The sequence below is a fragment of the Helianthus annuus genome, chromosome 12, assembly GCF_002127325.2.
Source record: "Helianthus annuus cultivar XRQ/B chromosome 12, HanXRQr2.0-SUNRISE, whole genome shotgun sequence".
NCBI classification, from domain to species: domain Eukaryota; kingdom Viridiplantae; phylum Streptophyta; class Magnoliopsida; order Asterales; family Asteraceae; genus Helianthus; species Helianthus annuus.
Genome location: NC_035444.2, coordinates 45,118,266 through 45,126,544, shown reverse-complemented (window position 1 = coordinate 45,126,544; position 8,279 = coordinate 45,118,266). Strand labels below are relative to the sequence as shown.

The 8,279-nt window shown below is 33.8% G+C and overlaps 1 long non-coding RNA gene across 4 annotated transcripts; it reads left to right on the top strand.

Annotated features, from left to right (window-relative positions):
- Nucleotides 1-367: 367 nt before the first annotated feature.
- On the top strand, nt 368-6,879 carry LOC110894802. Of its 4 annotated transcripts, XR_002566711.2 has the most exons (5): nt 368-652; nt 1,914-2,008; nt 5,579-5,810; nt 6,215-6,333; nt 6,546-6,879. It is a non-coding gene; the product is annotated as an uncharacterized LOC110894802 (long non-coding RNA). The 4 variants fall into 4 exon arrangements; XR_004874915.1 differs by lacking the exon at nt 6,546-6,879 and having other exon boundaries at nt 377-652; nt 6,215-6,450; XR_002566712.2 differs by lacking the exon at nt 6,546-6,879 and having other exon boundaries at nt 381-652; nt 5,606-5,810; nt 6,215-6,450.
- Nucleotides 6,880-8,279: the final 1,400 nt, after the last annotated feature.

The window sequence follows — 8,279 nt, the reverse complement described above, 5'->3', positions numbered from 1 at the left end:
TTGTTTTTTAAAAAGTGTTTGACTTAGCTTATTGGTGTAAAATGACTAAAAGCTAATAAGTCAATAAGTTAGTTCAAAAAGTCATAACATTCTAACTTTTCAAAAATGACTCTTTGATGACTTTTTCTCCTTCTCAAAAAGTCATTTTAAAAAGAACTTTTGCATTTCCAAACACTAAAACTCCTTATTGGTTTTTTGATTAAATCAATAACTCAATAAATTAGTTGGAAAAGCTTAGCGAAACATGCTCTTAATTGAACCAAAGCCTATATATATAAAATACAAAATCACTCTTTGACTCTTCACAATCCTCTTTTCCTCTAGTTGTTTTCCACCACCTTCCACCGACCCAACACCCTCAAAAATCCTTCAATTAATATGCCCTATAATGGGGTCCTGATAGGCATGACCTAACCACATTATCGAACACACCCCAAACGTGAATAAAAAACACCTCAAAAGCAATTTCCAGTTACCCCTTCAGATGAGCTGCCATACCAACTCCTTATATTGCAACCAACCACCACTCCACCGGCGTAATCGAACAAAAAAAGTAAAGGTAAAAAGAGAGAATGTTCAGGCGGTGATGGTGCTTACGACGTGGTTTTAAAATCGCACAGCTGCCACTTCAGGCTGCAATTCAAACTGCCAGGTTGTTTTTTTCCACAAGTTTCAGAATCTCTTATCCTACTCTTTTCTTTTGTAAAATAGTTTCTTGCCAATTCGCATACGAAACCGATTTTTATCGTTTGAACTGGAAACAAAACCTAAGTTTTAAGGTACGTACACAAAGTTTGTTACAAGAAGAAGTTTTACTAGAGTCTAGATTAAAATTGGATATGAAACAAGGGTTGTGGTGACCTAATCTATGGAATTTGAAAAGGGTAATGTTTAGAAATAAGATGTTGAGGGTAATAAAAGAGGGATAGGGTGGGGGTGGTGGTAGGTATGGGTAATCGACCGGTGGTGGTGAGGCTGATGACTAAGGTCCATTTTAGTCTCTGTTTTAAACACAATCTTTGAAATTTTGTATAAACAGTTACTATTGCCTTTTATTTCCCTCTTATTGTCATAACTAAAGTCCATTTTCATCTTTTCTATTGATTAATCTTTGTCGATAGTTTGGATTTCTTCTATTTTTAGGATTATAAATCTTTTATAGAAGAAATTGATTCTCTTGTATAATTATGTATATTGTTGGATCAAATAAAATACTAAAGTATGAAATGTGTTTGTAGTAAACTTAGACCATTGATTTGGATAAATCAAGGGGTAAGATATAGACCATAACAATTTTATAATTAGCAGGGAAATAAAAGTTAAAAGGAAAAATCATAATTATTGGCCTTTTATCATGCTTCTCTATTTTTTCTCACATAAAACTTTAACATATTTTTTTAAAATTCTAGAATCGAACATTTTATTCTCTTTAACACCAATATGATATTTGTTGGAAAAACAATTTCCTTTTTGAAAACCTTTATGTATAATATGCAAGCCTCCGTTATTATACATATTAGGTTATTTAATTCTATATATGAAGTTGCATAATATGTTTAAAGGTTACGTATTATAAATAATACATAACTGTGACCGATTGTTATACATATGTTACGTGATTATACTCACTTCATATGAGCCAGAGGTTTTACCATAGTGGGCTTTCTGCCGGCGGATTTCTTTTTGAATTGATAACGGGTGGGGTCACTAGTGATGTCAATGATAATGACTGCGGGTGTAGGTGGCATTTTTCCTATGGGTGTACTCGGATGACTAGGTTTTGTTGGACGTTCAAAAAAAATATAGTAAGGAGTAACTAAGATACTTTATTTATTACATTAAGTACATGTAGTAAAAGTAAATCATTATTTTTTTGCACTTGTAGCATTGACACATTTTCTTTTTCACTCCAGATCCCTTACAATCTCCATATATGGATCCTTTTTTCAAACAACGCTCGAGACAATCCAGTGCAGACTCACAAGAAGGATCTTCAATCACATACCAGGTTCTACCTCTTGCATCATCCTCTCTTTTGTAACTATTAATTTTATATATTTAGTATTATCAGAATTGACAATCTAGTCTCACATGTTTTTAAACCTCATTTGAAGGTTAAGGCTTCCGTGGTAGCCTTCCTACTTTTAAACGACTCTTTGAAGGTTAGGATTGTGTCATAGTTCTTACCTTTAGACGATCGTTTAAGTTAAGAGGTGGGGTATTTGAGTTTGATGGTAGCGTATTTTAGTACGGCCCTTAGGGGCTGTTTGCCAACATCTGAATGGTTAAGTGTTTAACAAGTAAGAGGTCTGGACCATTAAGTGCTTTAACCGTTTAGATGCAAATGTCTGACCAATTCAGATTAGAGGTCTTAACTATTCAGACTCTGTATAAATCTTAACCATTTAGAGGCAAATGTCTGAACCATTCAGACTTCTGCTCGTGAAACAAAACGTCTGAACCATTAAGTGCTAAGTGCTAAGTGCTGAACCAGTAAGAGGTAAGAGGTCTGAACCACTAAGAGCCTCATTAAGAAGTAAACAAACAGCCTCTTAATCCCTCTCCTCAAACCACCAATCACAAGATCCGAAGACCACAATCACAACCAATGGGTTCTCCATTGTTAGTGGTTTCCCAATAAACTCAACCCTTATATACATACATATACATATAAATATATATATATATTTATATATATATAGAGAGAGAGAGAAACGGGATCGGGAGAAAACGCTCAAAAGTGTGAGAACGGTGAGAACGCTTCCTGGCCCAACACGTGTCACGCCGCTTAGAAAAGGGCGGAGAGGCTTTTTTGTCCTTTCATCTTCTGCTTTTCCTGTTCCGCTTTTTCCCAATGTTGTTTTAATTTTTGGTTTTTGAGATTTTTGGCGTTAACCAAATTCAATAATTAATGGCGTTTTAATGGTTCCATTGTGTCAACATTTTGGCGTTTATGGCGTTATTCACATCGTACGCCAATGGAACCCAGGGGGCATGAAATCTATTTGAATGGCGTTTTCCAAGGCGTTTAAACAAGTTGGCCTATTGATCTGTTATTTTTTATAAACATTTTGGTGTTTGTGTTATCTTGGCGTTTTACTGTTGCTAAATTATATTTCAACCACATGAAAAAAAAATACAAGGGAAGGAAATAAATTAAAAATACTAATTGGATCTCTTTTCCCAATCTTTAGTGTCATCGGTCTCTCTTTTCTTTAATAGTACAAGAACTATCATCAAATATATGGCGTTTTATGTAAAACTTAACAAACCCATGGGTTTGATTTTTTTTGCCTGCTCGTCTAATGAACTGTGTTTTGTGTGGATGTTTCGGGACATAGATCTACGGCGTGTGAGTGAGTTTTTCGCTTTTTCTTTATCCGGATCTTCATATTTATAGTGAACTCACTCTTCAGTGTCATTGTCATTGACCTATTCTCCTCATCCAAACCTTCTTCAAGAACAAAAAAATACAAAATGCCATATGACTTGACTGGCATCGGTATCTTTTTCCTGAAATTTTGTCCATCTCATGCAACAAAATCTTTTCTTAGGTACTTCACTATGATAATAATTCATTCAGTTTATTTGTTAGCGTTTTACAATGGGTGGTATTTAGTAGTATTTGGCGTTTGTTTTTTTGGTTTGATCAAATGGAAGTTACTGAGATGTATCATTTTATATGATGTCTTTTTGGCACCTAAATTAGGCGGTGCATTATTATAATAAAGTATTTTGTCTTTTCAGTTACTGTTTTGTAATTAATGTTTTTGATAAGTTTTTATCTCTGAAGTCTGTAACACGTCCCATCTTTCAAGTTTGGCGTTTTAGATTCTTTAGTATTTAATGATTTTGTATTTACTGTTTCTAGTTAGATTTTCAAGTTTGCTTTTTATTTCTTTTTCTTATTTTTATTTTTTTATTTGGGTTTTTTATAATAATTTTTCAAAGTAATTTTATTATAGTTTGGCAGTTTTTTGGTGGCGTGTTTAACTGGATGATATCGTTTTAAACAAGCACTTTGGCTGTTTTGGCGTTTTTATTATATATGGCGTTTTTATTATATAACAATTAACTGAAAATGAAAATAGAAAAAAGAACACATAAACAATTGATCTTCCAAATCTTCTTTGTATCCGATCTCTTTCTTTCTCTTTTTTGAATCATGTTAACTGGCTGGTTAGACTTTCGTATGATTCATTTTGTTTTTGTTTTTTTTTTTTTGTTTTTCAAGTAGTTTTTTGTGTTGCTGTTTGGAAGCACATAGGCTGACATCAGCATCTTTTTATTGAATATTTGTCCATCTCATGCAGCAAAATGTTATTGAGTTTATATCCTTCAGCCAACAATCTTGAATTTTTCAATCAACGACGTTTGATTTTTTAACTTTTTTTGGCGTTTTACCGATAAAAAGAACGCCACAAAATAAGATCACCTTAAACCTCAAATTTTGATCATACTAAAATCAATAATGTTTTACTGTATGAGATGGACAACATTGTTAATACTCGGTTAAGAAAGATAACTGACAATGTTGTCCACCCATACAGCTAAACTTTATTGACAACAAACCTCAATAATATTTTTGTATGTTTTGGCGTTATAAATTTGATGGAAGTTTAGGATTAGTCAGTGAGATTTTACTAAATGAAATGAACTATATCCTCACTTTAGGTATTTGTATATTTCATTGAGCGAAATCTTACTGACAGCCAAACTGAATTTCAAAAAAAAAAAAAAACGTTTTTGGGGTTGAAGATATTTGATGTTTGGGTTTCTTGGCGTTTCTAAGGCGAATGGGTTATATGAAATATGGCGTTTAGGTTTTTGTGTGTGTGTTTTAACTGAAGGTGTGAGATGTTGTATATATAGGATTTTTAGGCGGTTTTTTACGGCGGGATTTTACTATAATTAAGTTTGGCGTTTTATATTTAATGGCGTTTTACTTAGAATAGTCTGTGATTTTTGTTTTTGGCATTTTATTTCATGATTTGGCGTTTTATGTGGAGTAGTCAAAAGAACCTTTTACCCTTAATGAAGCGCGTCCACGTAATAAAATTGATGTTATTTACGAAAACGTCATCGCGCCAATCTAGTCCGTAGATTGTTTTGTTCGGACCATCGTTAAGCGTTCTCACCGTTCTCACACTTTTGATCGTTTTCTCTAAATCTAGACCATATATATATATATATATATATATATATATATATATACACACACACACATATATAGGCTAATTATAAGGAGAAAACCAACTCCAGTCGACTAAACCCTGGAAACCTATATGTGTGGTTAGGATCGAACCACGTCATATGTACACCAAATGATAAGAAGGGTAAATGAGTCTTTTTACATTAGAGGGTAGAGAAGTGTTAAGACATGGCAGACATCACTTTCTGTCACTATTGTTTTGACGTTTTGAACCATTTCTCAAATGAAGAACATATCACTTTCTCTCTCCTATTTTTTCTTTTTTGAAAGCATTTCTTAAATGAAGAACAGATCCATGTTTTACCTTCTTTCCTTCTTATTACATGTTTTACCTTCTCTCCTTCTTATTACATTTCTCAAATGAAGAACATATTATACCTCCCAAAAATCCAGAGAGATAGATGGTAAGAGAGAGAAGATCGGAAAGAGAGAGGCAATGAGGATCGGTGAGAGAGGCAGTGAAGATCGGAGAAAGATTAGAAGATCGAACGGGTGTTCCATACAACATCAGATTCAGATCTGGTTCAAGTGGTGGAGGTGACGGTGGTTCCTCCTGCCGGAAAACCACTTAGTAGCTACTTGGCGGTGGTGGTCCATGGTTAGTTACTTGAATTCTCGTTTCCATTTTCAGGTCTCGATTTATTTTTGGAGATGATGTTTTTTATCCTAGTTTTTTCCTTTCTTAAATTGGCCTTAGATCTAGTGTTTTTAACAGAAATAAAGAAAGTTGGTAAAAATGTGTTCACCGGAAAAGTTTTCCGATTGCTGTGAGACATGGAACAATATTTTGGAGAAGATGATCTTTTTAGTTAAATAGGGGCATTTCTGTAATTTAACAGGTCCACTAAAAAGTGTTGTTCCAAATAATTGGTGAGACGTGCACCTCTTTATCTTCAAAAACTAGTTGCACCATCTTCAATTTTTATTTTTGTTTTTCTTTATAACACTGAAACATATTTATTAATTGTGTTACATTGTAAAATGTGGGTCTTATTGTTCCAGATCTAAAAGATGATCTGAAATCCAAAAAGAGGATCCAGTTCCAAGATGCTACCAGATCCAAAAGATGCTCCAGATCCGGTTGAAGATGTTCGATGTTGAAGATGATATTCCATATAACGGTTCGATGTTGTTTTTTATTACTGATTTCTTTATTTTTTTTGTGTAAAATTCATTTTCAGATATGAACAAATGGAAACAATTTGATTTAAGTTCTTATGTATTGGATTAAAATCTAAGTTACTTTCTTGTTTATTGTTATGATGATTGAACCCTGATTTTAATAAGTAAATGTATGTTCTAATCGTGTTTTATCCCCATTATTTTAATGTAGCCTAGCAACTGCCCTTTCATTGGTTGGGTCAACCCACCGATGTGCTTACGGTCAACTAGGATCATACCAGGTCTTTTGAGGAACATCAACAAACTGCAAGCTGAACTGTTTACCCGTGAGCAAGAAATTCGGAAGAAAAAGAGGGTTATATGGTTACTGATATTAGCGTTAGTGATTGGCAGCTTACTTGTTAGCATTGTTTGTTGTGATTAAGAAATAGGTGGCACTTAGTTGGATTATCCTTCTTAGTATGTTAATGACATTTGTAGTATGTACTTGTTGATGTTTGGTTGAATCTGAGAATTTTCTGTGTTATGGATTTTTTGGTTTTGTTTTTACCATGTTACATTTTTTCCCCTCAGATTTATGTAGACTTTTGCTGTGTTGAATCTGAGAATTTTACATGTTATTGATTTTTTGGTTTTGTTTTTACCATGTTACATTTTTTTGCCCCTGATTTTTGTACATTTTTGCTGTATCCGAGTTACATTTTTTTTTCACTGAGATTTTTGTACATTTTTGCTCTATGTGTGTTTGATCATGTGCTTTTGTTGAAGGTTGCTTGAATATCTTTTTTTTCCCGACAACGTTGTATGTTTTTTTAGATTTGATCACGTGACTCTTTTTTATTTATTATTTTTTCCTAAAGTGTGTAACTCATGTAAGCTTTTTTTTAAGATATCATCTTTTTTTTTTTCTAAATCATATAATAACGACACGATTTTGTTTTTACATTGGTCGGTGTATTAAAAGTTTTTTGTTTATTCAAAGCCCAAATGTGTACGTGGTGGGGAATCAAAGCCTAAATAAACGCCCCTTTGTTTTTACATTGGTCGGTGTATTGAGAAATCCACACCTTAATTAAAAAGTTTAATTTATTTTTTGTTTTATCAAATCAAAACCCTTATGAAAAAAAGTCACATCATTTTTTTCAACAAAATATTTTGTAGAAATTTTAAAACCCTAAAAACTTTCTTGTCGCATTGTCAAAACCACATGTTTATGTAACGTTTACATGTTTTATGTTATGTTTTTGTGTATAACATTTCTATGTATTATTTTATGCTGGTACATTTATCTTTGAAAAAAAGTTTAAAACGAAAGAGAGAGAGAGTATGGGAAAATGAGTAAGAGAGATAAATTAGCAAAAGTTGACTAGTACAATTAGGGCTGTAAACGAGCCGAGTCGAGCCGAGCTAGACCCAGCTCGAGCTCGGCTCGAACTCGATTCGAGCTGGCTCGGCTCGAGCTCGAATTTCAAATCGAGCTGAGATTTGAGGCTCGAGCTCGGCTCGATTAGAATTCGAGCTAGCTTGGCTCGGCTCGATCTAGCTCGAACTAACAAAGAACCACAAAATTTATTACTTAAAAAGTCCTTAGAAATGAATTTCTTCATAGTCTAAGGGCCATAATTGCCATTTAATTTAACCATATGGCTAAATATGCAAGTATAAATAGTTAATTCACTTTCTTCATTGTCTTTACCTACTTTTATATGGGAGATACTCCCTTACTTTTTGTTTTCTAAGCGATGTGGGACAAAAAATGAAGGATGTAAACCTTATCGAGCCAGCTTACGAGCCGAGCCAGGCCAAGCTCGAGCTCGGCTCGTTTACAAATCGAGCCGAGCCGAGCTGGCTCGTTTACAACCGAGCCAATTTCGAGCCGAGCTTTCTTCGAGCTTTTTTCGAGCGAGTTTCGAGCGAACTGCGAGCCACGAGTTTTTTGAACACC